This window comes from Rutidosis leptorrhynchoides, chromosome 3, assembly GCF_046630445.1.
Source record: "Rutidosis leptorrhynchoides isolate AG116_Rl617_1_P2 chromosome 3, CSIRO_AGI_Rlap_v1, whole genome shotgun sequence".
NCBI lineage: Eukaryota > Viridiplantae > Streptophyta > Magnoliopsida > Asterales > Asteraceae > Rutidosis > Rutidosis leptorrhynchoides.
Window position 1 is genome coordinate 657,492,774 of NC_092335.1, and position 18,797 is coordinate 657,511,570.

The 18,797-nt window shown below is 37.3% G+C and overlaps 1 long non-coding RNA gene across 1 annotated transcript in view; it reads right to left on the reverse strand.

The window, feature by feature from the left end:
* Positions 1-18,017, reverse strand: part of LOC139899218 (uncharacterized) — a 33,652-nt gene extending 15,635 nt beyond the window's left edge. Inside the window, exons 1-2 of the long non-coding RNA XR_011777369.1 lie at positions 16,945-18,017; positions 16,450-16,553 (exon numbers count right to left, since the gene is read on the reverse strand). This is a non-coding gene — a long non-coding RNA (uncharacterized lncRNA). The remainder of the gene's footprint in view (positions 1-16,449; positions 16,554-16,944) is intronic.
* Positions 18,018-18,797: the final 780 nt, after the last annotated feature.

Here is an 18,797-nt window from a genome sequence, read left to right on the forward strand (position 1 = left end):
CATGTGTTCTAGGGAAGAAGAAGGTCACCTCTACAAAAGCAGGCAGAACTTTAAAGTCTCAGAAGTTGGAGCTAGTACACACGGATGTGTTCGGGCCTACTCCTGTTTCTTCATTGGGAGGAGCACGCTATTATGTTACTTTCATCGATGATTCAACACGCAAGGTATGGGTTTACTTTCTTAATAATAAATCTGATGTATTTAAAGCTTTTAAGAAATGGAAATCTGCTGTTGAATTATCTTCTGATTTGAAGGTAAAATGTTTGAAGTCGGATAATGGAGGAGAATAAATCAGCACCGAATTCGTTAACTATTGTGCTGATCATAGCATTCAGATGATCAAGACGGTTCCAGGTACTCCACAACAAAACGGAGTTGCAGAAAGAATGAATCGTACTTTAAATGAGAGAGCACGTAGCATGAGACTTAATTGTGGGCTACCAAAGACTCTATGGGCTGATGCAGTAAGCACTGCCGCTTATTTGATCAACCGTTCTCCATCAGCTCTGCTTGATTTCAAAATATCTGATATTGCTAAATTACATCATATATATCTCTCGCAATATCGTGAGAAATACTCTCGAATCAAGGATAGTTAAGGCGGTTCTACAAGCAATGCACGAAGGTATGTAAATTGTATCGAAAAGTGGTTTATAAAGAATTTTGATGATTTATGACCATTATATAAAGTTGTGATATCATCATGGTCGATCCCGATACAAGTTAGGGTCAAATTAGCGCTCTAAAAGGATAAAACAAGGCTTCAGATATGTTGGACTCCGTCCAAAATGATTGGAACTCCGTCCAAATGAAGGGAGAACATTAAAAAACGAGACAGTGAACCTTAGTTCATTTGGACGATGTCCAAGAAATTGGGACGCCGTCCAGTTCTTCACACCTGGACGCCGTCCAGGCCTTTACAACTGGACGCCATCCAGAGTCTTGGACGCCGTCCAGTATTAGGTTTCAGCCAACTTTTTGACTTTTGACCCACTTTACCCACTTTAAAAGAAGATGATTGATAGGCCAGTTTGGGAGATACGATTAGATACGAACCAGAGGAGTTAGAAGACGATTTTAGGAGCTATTTTGGAGAACTCCAAGCTCTTTGAAGAGACTTAAACATCCAAGAATCAAGATTCAACACCTTCTCCATTCAAGATTCATTCTCTAATAGGTTGATTTCTTGTTCTTAACAACGAATTCCACTTATCTCTTGATTGCTCTGTTGTTTGTTAATATGATTATTGGCTAAACTCTATAATGTTTGTCTAGATTAATAACTGAGGTATTGGATATAATCTTATGGATTGAATGTATTTTGTTTGATAATTTTAAGTTTGATTCAAGAACATGCTTATTGATGTTAAAAATCATTTGTAACTAGTTAATTGATATGTTGTTGATAAAGAGAACTCTTGTTGATTTATCATATTGATTTACAATCAGCTTGTCTTAGATTGATTGTTTACTAAACCGGACCAAGGGGGTAAATTAGACTCAATTGGTTAGACGATATAGGGATGAATTGTATGCAACGAACGTTTGTACAATTATTGATAACTATGAACATAGAAGTCAAGTTTCAAGCCTTAGAACTAGTTAAGTTACCTGATTACAAATACAAGAACTATAGTGAAAAGGGAACCCTTGATCTTGTAATTGTGTTTGCGTGTTTACTTAAGAGAACTCTTGGTGAACCTATTAGATAACTTACACACATAATCATTCAATCGGATTTTAACATCAAAACTTACATCCAATACCGAGGGTAAAAGATCTAGATGAACATTTCGTCTCTTTGATCTAAATCAAACTATCTTATTTGCTTTCTTTGTACTTGTTTTCATTATATAAAATTAAAAGACCAAAAATATTGTTTTTACTTTTAATCTTCTCTGATTTGGTTAATCGTTAAATAGTCACAAAAAAATAATATCTTGTACCTTTAAGTTTCATTTACTTAGTTAATCATAATATAGTTTCTAATTCTAGTTTGACTAATACAACTGTCTTTGGAACGATACACGGAATTTATCATTTACTATACTACTACACGATCGGGTACACTGCCCATTAGTGTGTAACAATCTTTAATCGGTATTTCTCCATACTATTTCATACAACAATTCATATACCACGTTTTGCACATCAAGTTTTTGGCGCCGCTGCCGGGGAAAGTTTGTGTCAAAATAGAATTATTAACTAATTTGTGATTAAGTAGTTTCTTAATTCTTTTTAAATTATTAATAGTCTTTGATTTTTAGACTTATAGAATCGGTGCGTTTAATAGTTTTGTTAGTTGTGTGATTGACAGATTTTAGGTTGCATATGCCACATACCCGAAGTTCAGATTCTCCATTACTTACACCGCTTACAGAACCTGATAGGAAGCTTGGTAGAATCCCAAAAGAAATACTTGAACTTTTTGAATCTTCATCAAAGCAAGAAACTTTTGATTCAGAATCAAGTACAACTAAGCCAAGAAATTCTCAATTTGGTGAATCCGTTCATCCTCTGAATTTTGAAATGGAAGGAGAGGCAAGACCGGTGGTACCAAGACAATCAGTGGCAGCCAAGATGAAGGCAACCCAAACCGGACAAGGAAGTGCAATTACTCAGACACCTGGTGAGGTAAAATTTGAAATAAAAGGACCTATTCTCCAAATGATTAACAACAGATGTCAATTTAGTGGTGGTCCGAATGAAGATGCAAACGAATATATTCGTCTTTTTCAAGAGATATGTCTTCTATTCAAGCTTCAACCGGACACTGATCAAGCCATACTTTTAAGACTTTTCCCGTGGACACTCCACGAGGAAGCACGAAGTTGGTTGGATTCATTGCCCGAGGCTACGATAGAAACTTGGGATGGTATGTTGGAAAAATTTCTTAAGAAATATTTTTCAGCTTCTAAGTCCGCGAGACTCCAACAAGAAATTACCCAATTTTGTCAAAAACCAATGGAAACCTTGTATGAAGCATGAAATCGATTTTCCAAAATGTTAAGAGGTTATCCAAACCATGGTTTGGATACCTTCCGAAAAGTTCAAATCTTTTACAAGGGTTGTGATGTTGCAACCCGAATTTCCATTGATCAAGCAGCAGGAGGTTCACTCATGGACAAAACTGAGCAAGACGCTTATGAGATAATCGAAAAGCAAGCCGAATATTCTCATGAGTGGCATCAAGAACGACCAATTACTTGTCATGCTCAAGTCCAAAGCGCCGGTGCTTATGATGACCTTAGTTCCCTAAGTGTGAAAATAGACGGTGTTGCTCGAAACATGGAAAAGATCACCAAGGAAATCCATAGTATGAAGGTAGGTTGTGAATACTGTGGTGGTCTCCATTTAGGAAAAGATTGTGATGCCGGTTTGACAATGGCTCAGAAAGAAGAAGTGGCATTCATAAGCCAAAGAAATAATAATCAATTTCAAGGAAGAGCCCAATTTAACCGAAACTTCAACAACCCCTACAACCCTCAAGGTCAAAATTCCAATTACCAACAAGGGTCAAGTAGTGGGTTCCAACAACAATCTCCGGGTTTTTATCAAAAACACCAACATGAAGAGAAAAAGTCAAATATGGAGAGTTTGTTGGAGAAGTTAATTGCATCGCAAACTCAACTTGTCACCAATATAAGCCAAATGAATGAGAAGAATGAGCAACAATTTAGAAACCAACAATCTTCCATTCAAGTATTGGAACAACAGATGAGTAATCTTGCTAAATTATTAAGCGAAAGAAAACCGGGGGAATTGCCAAGCAACACGCAATCTAATCCCCGAAACGAGCAAGCAAAAGCTATCACCACCCTTAGTGGAGTAACCTATGATCCACCAAGAATGCCAGAAGTCTCTGACTTTCGTGTTCCATTAATGAAAGAGAATGAACCAGATAGTGTAAATGAACCGGAGAAGGAGAAGGAGCCGAAAAATGTGGTTGAAAGTGTTGACAATAAGCACACAGACGGTCAAGAAGACACGGTGCGATTCAACCCGGTTGTTAAAGCGTATCAACCACCACTCCCATTCTCAAGAAAACAAAGATTGGAGAAGCTCGAGGAAGAAAAATCAAGATTCATGGAGCTCATCAAGATAGTTAACGTAAATTTACCTTTTATTGATGTTATTGCAGGAATGCCTAAATATGCTCGATTCTTGAAGGACATGCTCACCAACCGCAAGAAGATGGAAAGCGTTTCATCGGTCACTTTAAATGCTAGATGTTCAGCGCTGGTGTCCAACATACTTCCCGAAAAGCTTCAAGATCCGGGTTGTTTCACTATTCCATGTCTAATGGGTGACCTTGATTGTATGAGGGCATTAGCCGATTTAGGGGCTAGTATCAATTTGATGCCCTATTCGATTTACCTTAAATTAGCCCCTGGGGAACTCAAGACCACACGAATGGCTATTCAACTAGCTGATCGCTCTGTAAAATTCCCTCGAGGAATAATAGAGAATATGTTAGTTAAGACCGGGAATCTGATTTTTCCGGCAGACTTTGTGGTTTTAGACATAGAAGTTGATGACAGAATACCAATTATTTTGGGTTGACCATTTTTAAATACTGCTAGATGTATCATTGATGTTTATGACCAGTAGTTGACCGTTAGAATTGGTGAAGCTAGTGCGACTTTTGCAATTGACAAGTCATTAAAATATCCTGAATCTTTAGTTGATACTTGTTATTTTATGCAAAGCATAGATTCGCATTATGAGTTCTTGCAGGAATTTCCCGAATCGGATGAAACAGGTACATACGATTTGGCGAGTGGAGATGAAGAATTTCCTGAAGAAGAAATGGATGTGATGGCTACATTGATGGCAAATGGGTATGAACCAACTGAGGAGGAGTTAGAAAAACTGAACAAGGATAGCGAGTACCAGAGTAAACCCTCAATTGAGGAACCTCCAATTTTGGAGCTTAAGCCGCTCCCTGATCATCTTGAGTACGCTTTCCTTCAGGAGGATTCGAAGCTTCCGGTAATTATTTCCTCACTTCTTTCTAAACATGAAAAAGAACGTCTTGTTTCCTCGTTACAGGCCCACAAACCGGCAATTTCATGGAAAATTCATGATATAAAAGGAATTAGTCCTTCTTATTGCACTCACAAGATCTTAATGGAAGAAAATTCCAAACCAGTGGTGCAACGTCAAAGGAGGCTAAATCCTCATATGCAAGATGTTATCAAGAAGGAGATCATTAAATTGCTAGACGCATGTCTAATCTACCCAATCTAAGACAGTCCATGGATAAGCCCGGTCCATTGTGTTCCTAAAAAGGGTGGTATAACTGTTACCACCAATGACAAAGACGAGCTTATCACTACACGGACTGTTACGGGGTGGCGAGTTTGTATTGACTATCGTAAGTTAAACGATGCCACTAGAAAAGGCCATTTTTCGCTACCATTCATTGATCAAATGTTAGAGAGACTAGCGGGAAATAGCTTTTATTGTTTCCTAGATGGTTTTTCGGGGTACTTTCAAATTCCCATCTCCCCCGAGGATCAAGAAAAGACTACCTTCACGTGTCCCTATGACACCTTTTCATACCGTCGAATGCCCTTTGGTCTATGTAATGCTCCTGCAACATTCCAAAAGTGCATGATGGCCATTTTTCATGATATGATTGAAGAATGCATGGAAGTGTTCATGGATGATTTTTCATTCTTCGGTGACACTTTCGATTCATGCCTTCTAAATTTGGAGAAAATGCTAATAAGGTGTGAGAAATCGAACTTAGTGCTAAACTGGGAGAAATGCCACTTTATGGTTAAAGAAGGCATTTTCTTGGGGCACAAAATCTCAAATGTTGGTATTCAGGTGGATCCAGCAAAGGTTGACGTCATTGCCAACCTTCCACCTCCTTCAAATGTGAAGGGTGTGAGAAGTTTTCTTGGGCATGCCGGATTTTACCGGCGATTTATTAAGGATTTTTCAAAAATTGCAACGCCATTGAATAAACTTCTCGAAAAAGATGCACCCTTTGTTTTCACAAGTGAATGCACTAAGGCATTCAACATTTTAAAACAAAAACTTGTTAACACACCAATAATCATAGCTCCAAATTGGTCATTACCATTCGAGCTAATGTGCGATGCATCGGATTTTGTAGTTGGTTCAGTTTTAGGCCAACGGGTTGAGAAACGTTTTCAACCCATTTATTATGCAAGCAAGACTTTACAAGGAGGCCAATTGAACTACATAACAACAGAAAAAGAGCTCCTTGCTATCGTCTTTTCTTTTGATAAATTCCGATCATATCTTGTCCTATCGAAGACAATTGTCTTCACCGATCATTCGGCATTGAAATATCTTTTCTCTAAGCCGGATGGCAAACCTCGATTGCTAAGATGGGTATTGTTCTTGCAAGAATTTGACATCGAGATTAAGGACAAGAAAGTTGCCGAAAATCTCGCGGCTGACCATCTTTCTAGACTTGAAAATCCCAATCTTGAAGTACTCCATGAATCGAGTATTAAAGATGATTTTTCCAATGAATACCTCATGCGAGTAGAGAAGGTGGAAGACCCGTGGTATGTTGATTTCTCCAATTACACTGTTGGGGGGTACCTAGAAACCGGTTGGTCACATCAGAAAAGGAAGAAATTCTTTAGTGACCTAAAATACTATTTTTGGGAAGACCCTTATCTATTTAGGCGATGTGCGGATGGAGTTATTTGCAGGTGCGTTTCTGGGAATGAATGCACTCAAATTCTTCTTGATTGTCACCTTGGTCCAACGGGTGGGCACTTTGGTCCCCAAATCACTGAGAGGAAAGTTTATGAGGCCGGTTTCTATTGGCCTACAATATTCAAAGATGCCTACACTATTTGTAAGGCTTGTGATGCGTGCCAACGGACCGGTCAAATCACTAAACGGGATGAAATGCCTCAACAAAGCATCCAAGTATGCGAGGTGTTCGATGTGTGGGGAATTGACTTTATGGGGCCCTTTCCAAAGTCTCATTCTTATCTCTACATACTTGTTGCCATAGACTATGTTTCAAAATGGGCGGAGGCAAAACCTCTCCCAACAAATGATGGCCGAGTTGTAGTAACCTTTTTGATGGAACTTTTCTCAAGGTTTGGCACACCTAAAGCCCTTATCAGTGACCGGGGCACCCACTTTTGCAATAAGTAATTGGAAAAGTTTTTGAAACGTTATGGAGTCATCCATAAAATTTCAACATCTTATCATCCCCAAACAAGTGGGCAGGTGGAGAATACCAATTGATCTTTAAAACGCATACTTGAAAAGACCGTTGGTGCAAATCCAAAAGAGTGGTCTGTTAAGTTAAATGATGCATTGTGGGCTTTTCGTACGGCCTACAAAACACCTATTGGAACCACTCCTTTCCAAATGGTATACGGGAAAGCATGCCATCTCCCTTTGGAGATTGAACACAAAGCGCATTGGGCGCTAAGGGCATGTAATTTGGATTACAAGGAGGCGGGTCGGTTACGTTTGACCCAATTGAATGAATTAGACGAGTTGAGGCTTGAAGCCTATGACAACTCTCTAATCTATAAAGAAAAGACCAAACAATGGCACGATAAGCGATTGAAAAATCCAAAAGAATTCATGGAAGGAGATCGTGTCCTTGTTTACAATGCCCGTTTTAAGTTATCATCAGGAAAACTCAAGTCCCGATGGTCGGGACCATTTGTTGTTAGAAGAGTGTACCCTTATGGTACAATTGAAGTGGTGAACTGGAAGGCCGACATTTTTAAAGTGAATGGACACCGGGTAAAGCACTATGTTGATGGTCCCCTGGAAATCGAAGATGAGGTTATCCTCAACTTCGAGAAGAAAGCTTAAATCAAAATGGGGATGAGTTGGGTGAACGACTCGTTAAAAAAAGGGTTCACGAGTGTAAATATTATGAATTGTGTGTACGATTTTTTTTATTTTGTGAAAAATGATATACGTTGGGATTTTTAACTTACGAGTGTCGAAAAATTTGATCAGAACTTTTTATTACGTTTGGACGCCTTCCAAAAATACTGGACGCCGTCCCATTCTTAACAACTGGACGCCGTCCCACTCTTCACAACTGGACGCCGTCCAAAAATTAGGACGCCGTCCAGACGGCCTGACCCAGAAAAAAAATAAACGCGTTTTAAGGCTTATCCACCCCAATTTTCAACCACAAAACACACTCCTCTCTATTTTTCTCTCCCACAAACGAACCAACTTTCAAAAACCCTAATTTCTTCTTTCAATTTCGTGATTTCTTTCTTCAAATCCAAGCTTGAATCATGTTTTCTAGGGTATTGCTACTCCCTTTTCACACTTTTCTTTCTGGATTACTTGATTTGTATGCTTATATGTATGATTTGGTGAAAGATAAGTGTGAGGTGTTTGATTTGCCTGATTTTTGCTTAGATTAACATGCCTTAGTTGTTTAATTACCCATTATGTCTTGATTTTGCAATAATTACATGTTTAATGGGTATGTTCATGAATCTAGGGTTTGTAGTGATTAAATGCGAAATTAGGGCTTTTACTTTAGACTTTTGGGTTTGTTTGTGATGATTATGAAGATTGTGAATGCTTACTATGTTGATGGTGTTAATGATGTCAAAATGGCCGGGTCATAAATTGAATTTTCTTGAATTTCTAGCATGCTTTGAATTGTAATGATTCTTATGAAAGATGTATGCTTGATTTTCACATGTTTAGGCCTATTGAAGTGGATTGATGGTATGGCATGCTATAATGTAGCTGCGTTATGGAAAGATAATGGTCATTTTGAACTAAATTGTGATACTTGTGCTATGATTGTAATGGATATAATTTGCATACAAATTTTACATGTTATGACCTAGATTTACGAACGCAACATGCTTGAGTCCTAAGTTGATGCTTAATTGTAAATTTTGCGATCCATATTTTTGAAAGTGTATTTGCGAGCTTATGTTGACTTTGATTAAATATTTTGAGACATATGCTTTTGCTTATATGAATCACAATGCTTATGAACTTTGAATGGAATGACTAATTTCCCTTGCTACTCGGTTATGTTTTTAGCTAACACTAACACAACGGTTTCTATATTCTTTTGGTTTGGTGTTATTGTGTTTTGCAGGGACAATCTAGCCGAGGTGGACAACCGAAAAGAGGCAGAACATCAAGAAACGTTCCACCACCACCACCACCACAACAACATTATACATCATCTTCCGAAGGAGAAGAGGAGGACCAAAATGATCCTCAAGTTTGGTTAAGACAAATTCAGAATGACGAAGATTACGCAGAGACTTTTAATAGGATAAACAGTACGCCAATAAATGCCACGTGGTATTTTATTTGGGCCCCATTGGATGAGGCGGGTTTGCACGCCCATGTTTCCCGCCTATTAGCCATTCCCTACAATAGGATAATTTCCTACACATGGGAGCACGTTTTTAGCATTCGCGAACCAATTTATCCGGTGTTATTAAAGGAATTTTACTCAACTTTAAGGTTTAATAACGTGCGTGATCCTTTGTCAAATGAATTTCTTCGGTTTCGACTAGGGGGTGTAGATAGAGGGTTAAGCAGAGTTGGGTTATGTAGAGTGTTGGGCATTTTTGAGGAGCTTAACGACAACCAATTGAGAATTTACTTGACAACTTCCGATTATCATGGTAGAGTTCCCTTTAATGAGATAGGTTTTTGGCGAAGAATTTGTGGGCCGAATACATCTAGGCCATTTAAATCAAGTAGGCACCGGTATAATGAAATTGCAAGCCCCGATGATAGACTTCTTCATCGACTTATCGCATGCACTTTCAATGCGAGAGTCGAGGGAAATGAAAAGGTTAAAACGTTAGATCTATGGATAATGGATCAAATAAAACGGGGTTGCTATACGAATATTCCGGGGATGATAGGCAACTATTTTCTAGCCATCGCCACTGAGACGCGGAGAGAAAAGCCTCTTCTTGAGGGCCACTATATCACGAGGATTGCTCGTCACTTTAACATAGATTTCAGCCGATTGATGGAGTGTGATCACTCCATGAAAGCTATAAAGAAAGTTTCTTATGTAAATGCTGATATTCTTATGTACGACAGAAATAGGCGTTTAGTGCCTTTCGTCGCAGGTGGAGCAAGTGGTAGTGGAGCGAATGTTCAACAGGAACAACAAGAGGAAGAGGAAGCAGAAATGGAAGCTCAAACTAATGTTCAGGATCAAGGGCCTTGGAATCCATCCCAAACTAGTTGGGCTAATTTGGTTAACAGTGTGAACAATGTGAGATTGAGTCCGAATGAGCAGAGGACTCATAATGATCGTATGTGGGAAACTATGCAGAGAATGGAACAATGCCAGATTGCTCAAGTACATGATCAGGGGTGGAACAGTTATGGTATTGATTGGAATAACCATAACACCGAGTTATTTTATTCCAACCCCGATCAGTATTATGGGACAACACGCCTGACACCCACATACTACACTGATCCTGAAAACCCACCTCCTCATTACCCAATTTATGATTCTAACGCTGCGATGCAGGATGCCAGGAACAGGTTTGAGCAAAAATACCCGCAGGGACGCCAAAGCAGAGATGGCTCAGGAAATTACTTTTGGCCGTACGATAACTGAAGGCCTGCGTACCTATTATCATTTTGTTACATTACTTTGAGACTATTTATTTATTTCTTGTGGTGTGTTTTTAAACAATGTTTGGTTTGTAATATTAACTAATTTGAAAATGGTTGTGGTTGTAGAAACACCATTATTTTTAGTATTATTTGTTTGGTTTGTTATTTTGTGCAGCGTGATTGAACTTCAAAGACTGGCATTAAGTTCAGCAACATTTGATATTATGATGTATGTTTGATGCTAATCGCAGAGTGGACTATGCTCTTATGCTGGCAGTAAGTTCAGCGGCATCCGTCTACATGTTCCACGATTTACAGGTTAAAAATTTTAAAATTTCTACAATCACCCTATCACTTTGCCCTCTAAATTTAATCCTTTTTCTGATTTCATGCAATGAGGGCCTTGCATGATCTCAAGTGTGGGGTGGGAGATAGAAATTTATCGGGAATTCGTTTTACAAAAATTAAGGCGTTTATGATTAAATTTTTCAAATTTTCAGGTAGCCTAAAAAACGAAAATTGTCCAAAAACCATGTTACATACATTGTGTTCTAAAAACTAGAAAAGAAATGTTGAGTTATGTTTTAAATTATTAATAGTCTTTGAAGTTGCACTATCATTCAATTATTTGGATGAAAATCCTACTAGTTTAGTAAAGCTAACTTGTAGGTCACTTGTACTAAAACGAGTGTAAACCGTGAGAGAGCGGTGATTGCATAGCTTGGTCGGAAACCGGACCTCGTGCCAGATCAAAAACCTAAGGGCGGTTTTCATTGTTCAGAACCGGGGTAATGCATGCGCTCGACCACTTTGTATAACCCATAGGAGTAAAGTCTCCCAATCGACACACTTGCTGATTTATTTCTGAAGTTGTAGTCCAGACCAGTTGTAGGGTGACGAAAAATCTTGAAAAGTCATTGCTAACATCGACTGGAAATCTACCAGGCCTCAACATCAAACAGGGAAACTGGTAGTCAGACTTATCTCGATGAGGGAGATCTGTCTTGTCAAATGGGGAGCGCACCATGATACACAAAATATCTGTGATTGATCAGATCCTCAGTAGATAACCTCCGGAAAGGTAAAATATCAGCTTTTAAGACTGATGAGCCTCAATCTTCATGATTGATTTAACGGATTAGATGATTACCTCATGATTATCAATGATATCCGGACGTAATGTTTATCCTCCTAAGCACATTATTTTCTTACCAACATCTCGTGATGTTAGGTACTGTGGGAGGGATTGGCTTGACCAATAGCGGGAAACCCGCACTCATTTTTCAAAATTCAGAAAATTCGACAAAATCGGAAAATGTGCCTAGTGTAAAAACTAGCACTACATTTTCAAAAACATAAAACATTTTCATAAGATCCTGATTTCCGTAGGATCAAATTTTTTTTCGGACACTTGACTCTAATCTCCCAAAAATGTGTGCGTGTGTTCTCATTGTGTATATAGTGTGAGTGTGATTCCAATATAGGTGTGTTGTACTTAAAGCGGGTGTTTCATATAGCGTGAGTTGCGTTTCAAGTAAACGTGTGTATTTCGTATGCTTCGAATGATTGGTGTGATGTGTGTACTCTATGTTGTGTAAGTGTGTTTGATATTGTTCTACTTTGTAAGAAAGATTTGCTTGAGGACAAGCAAGGTTTAAGTGTGGGGTGTTTTGATATTGCTAAATTACATCATATATATCTCTCGCAATATCGTGAGAAATACTCTCGAATCAAGGATAGTTAAGGCGGTTTCTACAAGCAATGCACGAAGGTATGTAAATTGTATCGGAAAGTGGTTTATAAAGAATTTTGATGATTTATGACCATTATATAAAGTTGTGATATCATCATGGTCGATCCCGATACAAGTTAGAGTCAAATTAGCGCTCTAAAATGATAAAACAAGGCTTCAGATATGCTGGACTCCGTCCAAATTAAGGGAGAACATTAAAAAACGAGACAGTGAACCTAGTTCATTTGGACGCCGTCCAAGAAATTGGGACGCCGTCCAGTTCTTCACACATGGGCACCGTCCAAGAAATGGAACGCCGTCCAGGCCTTTACAACTGGACGCCATCCAGAGTCTTGGACGTCGTCCAGTAGTAGGTTTCAGCCGACTTTTTGACTTTTGACCCACTTTACCCACTTTAAAAGAAGATGATTGATAGGCCAGTTTGGGAGATACGAACCAGAGGATTTAGACGACGATTTTAGGAGCTATTTTGGAGAATTCCAAGCTCTTTGAAGAGGCTTAAACATCCAAGAATCAAGATTCAACACCTTCTCCATTCAAGATTCATTCTCTAATAGGTTGATTTCTTGTTCTTAACAATGAATTCCACTTATCTCTTGATTGCTCTGTTGTTTGTTAATATGATTATTGGCTAAACTCTATAATGTTTGTCTAGATTAATAACTGAGGTATTGGATGTAATCTTATGGATTGAATGTATTTTGTTTGATAGTTTTAAGTTTGATTCAAGAACATGCTTATTGATGTTAAAAATCATTTGTAACTAGTTAATTGATATGTTGTTGATAAAGAGAACTCTTGTTGATTTATCATATTGATTTACAATCAGCTTGTCTTAGATTGATTGTTTACTAAACCGGACTAAGGGGGTAAATTAGATTCAACTGGTTAGACGATATAGGGATGAATTGTATGCAACGAACGTTTGTACAAATATTGATAACTATGAACATAGAAGTCAAGTTTCCAGCCTTAGAACTAGTTAAGTTATCCGATTACAAATACAAGAACTATAGTGAAAAGGGAACCCTTGATCTTGTAATTGTGTTTGCGTGTTTACTTAAGAGAACTCTTGGTGAACCTGTTAGATAACTTACACACATAATCATTCAATCGGGTTTTAATATCAAAACTTACATCCAATACCGAGGGTAAAAGATCTAGATGAACATTTCGTCTCTTTGATCTAAATCAAACTATCTTATTTGCTTTCTTTGCACTTGTTTTCATTATATAAAATTAAAAGACCAAAAATATTGTTTTTACTTTTAATCTTCTCTGATTTGGTTAATCGTTAAATAGTCACAAAAAAATAATATCTTGTACCTTTAAGTTTCATTTACTTAGTTAATCATAATATAGTTTCTAATTCTAGTTTGACTAATACAACTGTCTTTGGAACGATACACGGAATTTATCATTTACTATACTACTACACGATCGGGTACACTGCCCGTTAGTGTGTAACAATCTTTAATCGGTATTTCTCCATACTATTGAATACAACAATTCATATACTACGTTTTGCACATCAATACCCGAAGAAGAATGGAGAGGTAAAGCAATCAGTTATGAGCATCTAAAAATCTTTGGGTGCAGTGCATATGATATTAATAAAGACGGTGACAAACTTGATGTAAAAGCAAAGAAGTACGTGTTCATTGGTTATGGGAGAAGTGACATGGGTTATAGGTTATGGGATAACAAAGGAAAAAACGTTATCAGAAGTAAACATGCCACCTTCAATGAAGCAGAATTTTACAAGGATTTCAACTCAACACCAAAAGAAAAAGAATCAGTTGAATTTGAGGTTGACACAGAGACAACTAGAGAGGATGAAAGGGAAACCCCAGAGTATGAAACTGAAGTTCCAGTGGGAGTTCCTAACAGTGAAAGCTCGGATTCTGATCACGAGCAGACTTCTGAAAGTGGGAGCTCAGATTCTGATGATGAGAAGCCCCCACAGCCCCCACCACAAACTGACCAGTCCAACTGGGTCAGGAGATCTACACGAGTCACAAGACAGCCAGAGAGGTTTTGTCCAACAGTTAACTATCTTCTTTTGACAGAAAATGGGGAACCATAAAGTTATTCTGAGGCAATGAAGGTGAAAGATTCGTTCCAGTGGGAGCAGGCTATGAAAAACGAGATGAAATCTTTATTGAAAAATCAAGCTTGGAAGTTGACCAAGTTACCACTAGGAAAAAGGGTCTTACAGAATAAATGGGTTTTCAGAGTCAAAGATGAAGCGGATGGTTTTAAACGATACAAAGCAAGATTAGTTGTCAAAGGATTTCAACAAAAGAAAGGAGTCGACTATGCTGAAAATTTTTCTCCAGTAGTGAAGATGACGACTATCAGATTAGTTCTAAGTATGGTGGCAACCGAGAAGTTACACTTAGAACAGTTGGATGATAAAACAGCCTTTCTGCATGGCAACATTGAAGAAGACATTTATATGTCTCAACCAGAGGGGTTTTGTGTCAAAGGAAAGGAGAATCTTGTGTGTAATCTAAAGAGAAGCTTGTATGGTATGAAACAAGCTCCCAGACAGTGGTACTTGAAATTTGATAATTTCATGGAGAAGACGGGATTCGTGAGAAGTTCTACAGATCATTGTTGTTATTTGAAGAAGTTCAAGAGCTCCTATATTATATTGCTTCTTTATGTCAATGATATGTTAATTGCAGGCTCTGATATGGTTGAAATACGCAATTTGAAGAAGCAATTAGCTAAAGAATTTGAAATGAAGGATCTCGGGCCAGCTAAGCAGATTCTTGGTATGAGTATATGCAGGAACAAAGATGGGTCAGTTTCTTTATCTCAAGAAAAGTATATTCATAAGGTTCTTGAAAAGTTCAGAATGAATGGTGAGTCTACAAAGCCAAGAAACACACCGTTGGGAAGTCATCTAAAGCTTTCTAAACATCAGTCTCCTAAAACAGAAGTAGAAAAAGCAGAAATGGCTAAGGTTCCTTATGCATCTGCCGTGGGTAGTCTAATGTACGTTATGGTGTGTACAAGACCTGATATAGCACTTGCAGTTGGGATGGTTAGTCGCTTTATGTCAGCTCCAGGGAAAGAACATTGGGAAGCAGTGAAGTGGATACTGCGGTATTTAAAGGGTACTTCCAAAGTTGGGTTATGTTTCAAGGGCAGGGATACTGCTCTCAGGGTTATTCTGATGCAGATCTGGGTAGATGCAATAATACCTTCTAGAGCACCACCGGGTATGTATTCACTATAGGAGGAACGACAGTGAGTTGGATGGCTAGGATTCAAAAGAGCGTGGCTCTATCTACTACTGAAGCAGAATACATGGCTTTGACTGAAGCCAGTACAGAACTAGTATGGTTGAAGACATTCATGAAAGAACTGGGTAGCAAACAGACAGAATTTGTCTTATATTGTGATAATGAGAGCGCAATCAAGTTAGCGAAGAATCCAGTCTATCATGCTAAGACGAAGCACATTGGCATGAAATATCAATTTATCAGAGAACGGATACAACAATGGAACATTTAATCTGAAGAGCATTCCAGGTTCAAAGAATCCGGCAGATATGTTCACCAAACCAGTAACGCTGGATAAGTTGAAGCTGTGCATAGCTTCAACTGGCCTTCAGGAACATTGAAGAGAAGGCAGGAACTAGAGAGAGATGAGAAGATCAAAGTCTTGCATTGCAGAAGTACAAGAGTGCAGATCGATTGTATTCGAAGCCTCCAAGTGTGAGATTGTAAAGGGTGTAGGCTTCGGTCTAAAGAAATACGGCTGGCAATTACTTGGTGACTAAGTTAGGGAATGGCCAACCCTAATTTGTCTGGGCCGGCTATTAGGTTTAATTAGACTAGGGTTTGTCTTAAACCTTGTCTATAAATACTCTCTCATTTGTACTTGTAATGTATCACCTCCAAATTAATAATAATACTCTCTAGTTCCAAAGTGGATGTAGGTTTCACATCGAAACTGAACCACTATAATTCTTGTGTCGTGTTCTTTTATTTCCTGCGTTTATTATTCAGCTGTGTGTTTGTGATTGCTAGTCGATTAGGGTTACACTCTGATCTTTGCAGGTTCAAAGCATAACATACCTCTCATCATAGGATTGCAACCTTATCATCCAGCTTTTGACACTTCAGCGTTGAAATAATGTAATCATTTGTAACTGCAATATTGGTGTTAAGATAGTCAATTCCTGGTGCTAAAAAACGTTAGTTGTGTTCCCTTCTCAAAGCTAATTCAACCACCACGAATTAAATTTGTTTGCCTATTTTAACATCTACAATTAGTTTTGATGAAAAAACATATCCACCCAAAAAAGAAAATTACATCGGAGTCAACATTTTATTTAAAAACTTAAGTAATTTGAGCCAACTCTATACATTGTTTCAACACTTTCTTCAATGGCGAGAATAAGAATTCATGGCCTTAAATAATTTTAGCCCACCTGAAATCTCACTACCTTTTCTATTAGTCAGAGAAGGTCTACCTTTTTTAACAAAATAATAATAAAACTACAAGTTTAAAAGGAAGGATTTTGGTTGTCTTGGATTTGTTTAATCAATAAAAAGGCATTTTAAACTTACAATGTGTAGCACACGTACAGGTTTGAATGTCGAATTTGTTAATGCTTTCAAAGCCTCTGCTTAGCTGATTGAATACATGCAGAACAACATGGCATAATTGTATCTGCAAAAGATAGATATATACATACAAAATCCAGACTCACCAAACTCATAGCACTTTAGATCAGAACTACTTATGAAACCACCAACCCCACCACCACCTCTTTCTCCTCCTCCTCTTTAGTTGTGAGACATTTCTACTCTCCAACCATTCTTACCTTGATCGGTGAATAAGAAAAATGTGGATCTTGAGATAAAATCATCATTTTTATACTGTATGGTACTACTAATTGACTTTTAAGTACATTAGATAACTATAAGTCATCCTGAACTCTATTTGAACCGTTAACTAAACCGCTCATTTTGTCACATTTACTTATCATCAGTTTACTCCATTGAGTCTGTACGATGCACAATTGTTAAAAATAGTCACAAAAAAAAAACTAATTATTAGTATCTCAAATAAGTAGCGTAGTTCAATTATAAGGTGTATTACCAATGTAAATGAGCAAACATGCCCGATAGAGTATTGACATTGTCAATGGTGACTCACTGACTTGTTCACCTTGGTAAAACAAAAATTAAAAGTTCTATAAGTTAATTTGCATAAATAAGTCGAAAACATACAATATTCATCATGTCAACAAATGTATGAGCAACCCAGGTACAATAAAGAAAATCATTAGCATAAATATAACTATGGGAATTGACTGGACCTTTTCGCTGGGCCGCCTCTGTTCCTCTTTGAATAATTCAGACCATTATAACTAAAATGACATGCTTCAATATAGTTACCATAATCTAATTTGAGTATTGGATAAAAAGATATGATGTTAATAAATTGCAATTCAATTTGTGTTGAGATTTTCATCGAACACTTGGTGGACACGAGTTGAATATATGTGTTTTTTAGTATGCACATATTAAATAACAGAAAAAATCAAAACATAGCTTATTGCGCTCTCTCAGTTTGCGATTTAGATGTAGATGAATCATCAAATGATTTTTGATCTTGATGATTGTAGTGTGTTTTATTGAGAGAATTAGGGTTGTTCTAGATGCAGATGAACGATGATACGATTTTTGATCTTGATGATTATAGTGAGTTTTTTTGTTGTTGAGAGAATTAGGGTTGTATTCTTGCTCCTAAACTGAATGGTTTGAAATTCACGGGACCCTAATTTTTGTTATTGACACTGCCCATTTTTTCATTGTGAATGGTAATTTAGTCCAATTAGTGATAAGTATTTAGATTATGAGGTCATAATGTTGTGTTGGAGATTTTAATGGTCTTGATTAAGGGGAAATTTATCAATTAACAGTTAAGATTAATAGTTAGAATATATGATGATCAATTCTTATGTTTGTTATTATATATAGTATAGATATAGAAATTAAAAGTTAATATAGGTATTTGATAAGAAAATGAAGAATTCTACGTTAGTCTTACGTTATGGAACTTATTACATTTCCTAGAAGTCAACATAACCTTTTAATTTTATTTTTTTACTTTAGATTTAAACTAGATTTTATCATACTAACCAAATGCATCTTTAGTCCTAACACCTAGCATTTTTCTTTTTGTATGTAATCTTGTCTTTATACAAACCAGAGGTATTAGCTACTTCGTATTAATCTTTTTTCTTTCACTATTTCTATTATCACTAAAATGAAACTGTTATTAATTGATAAAGTAATTGTATGAATGAATATGATCGATTTCAATATTGATTTTGATAATCTGAATTGTATTCAAGTGTGTACAAGGTAAATGTTTTTATACACAAGTATCCTAACAGCTAATTCTATGTTTG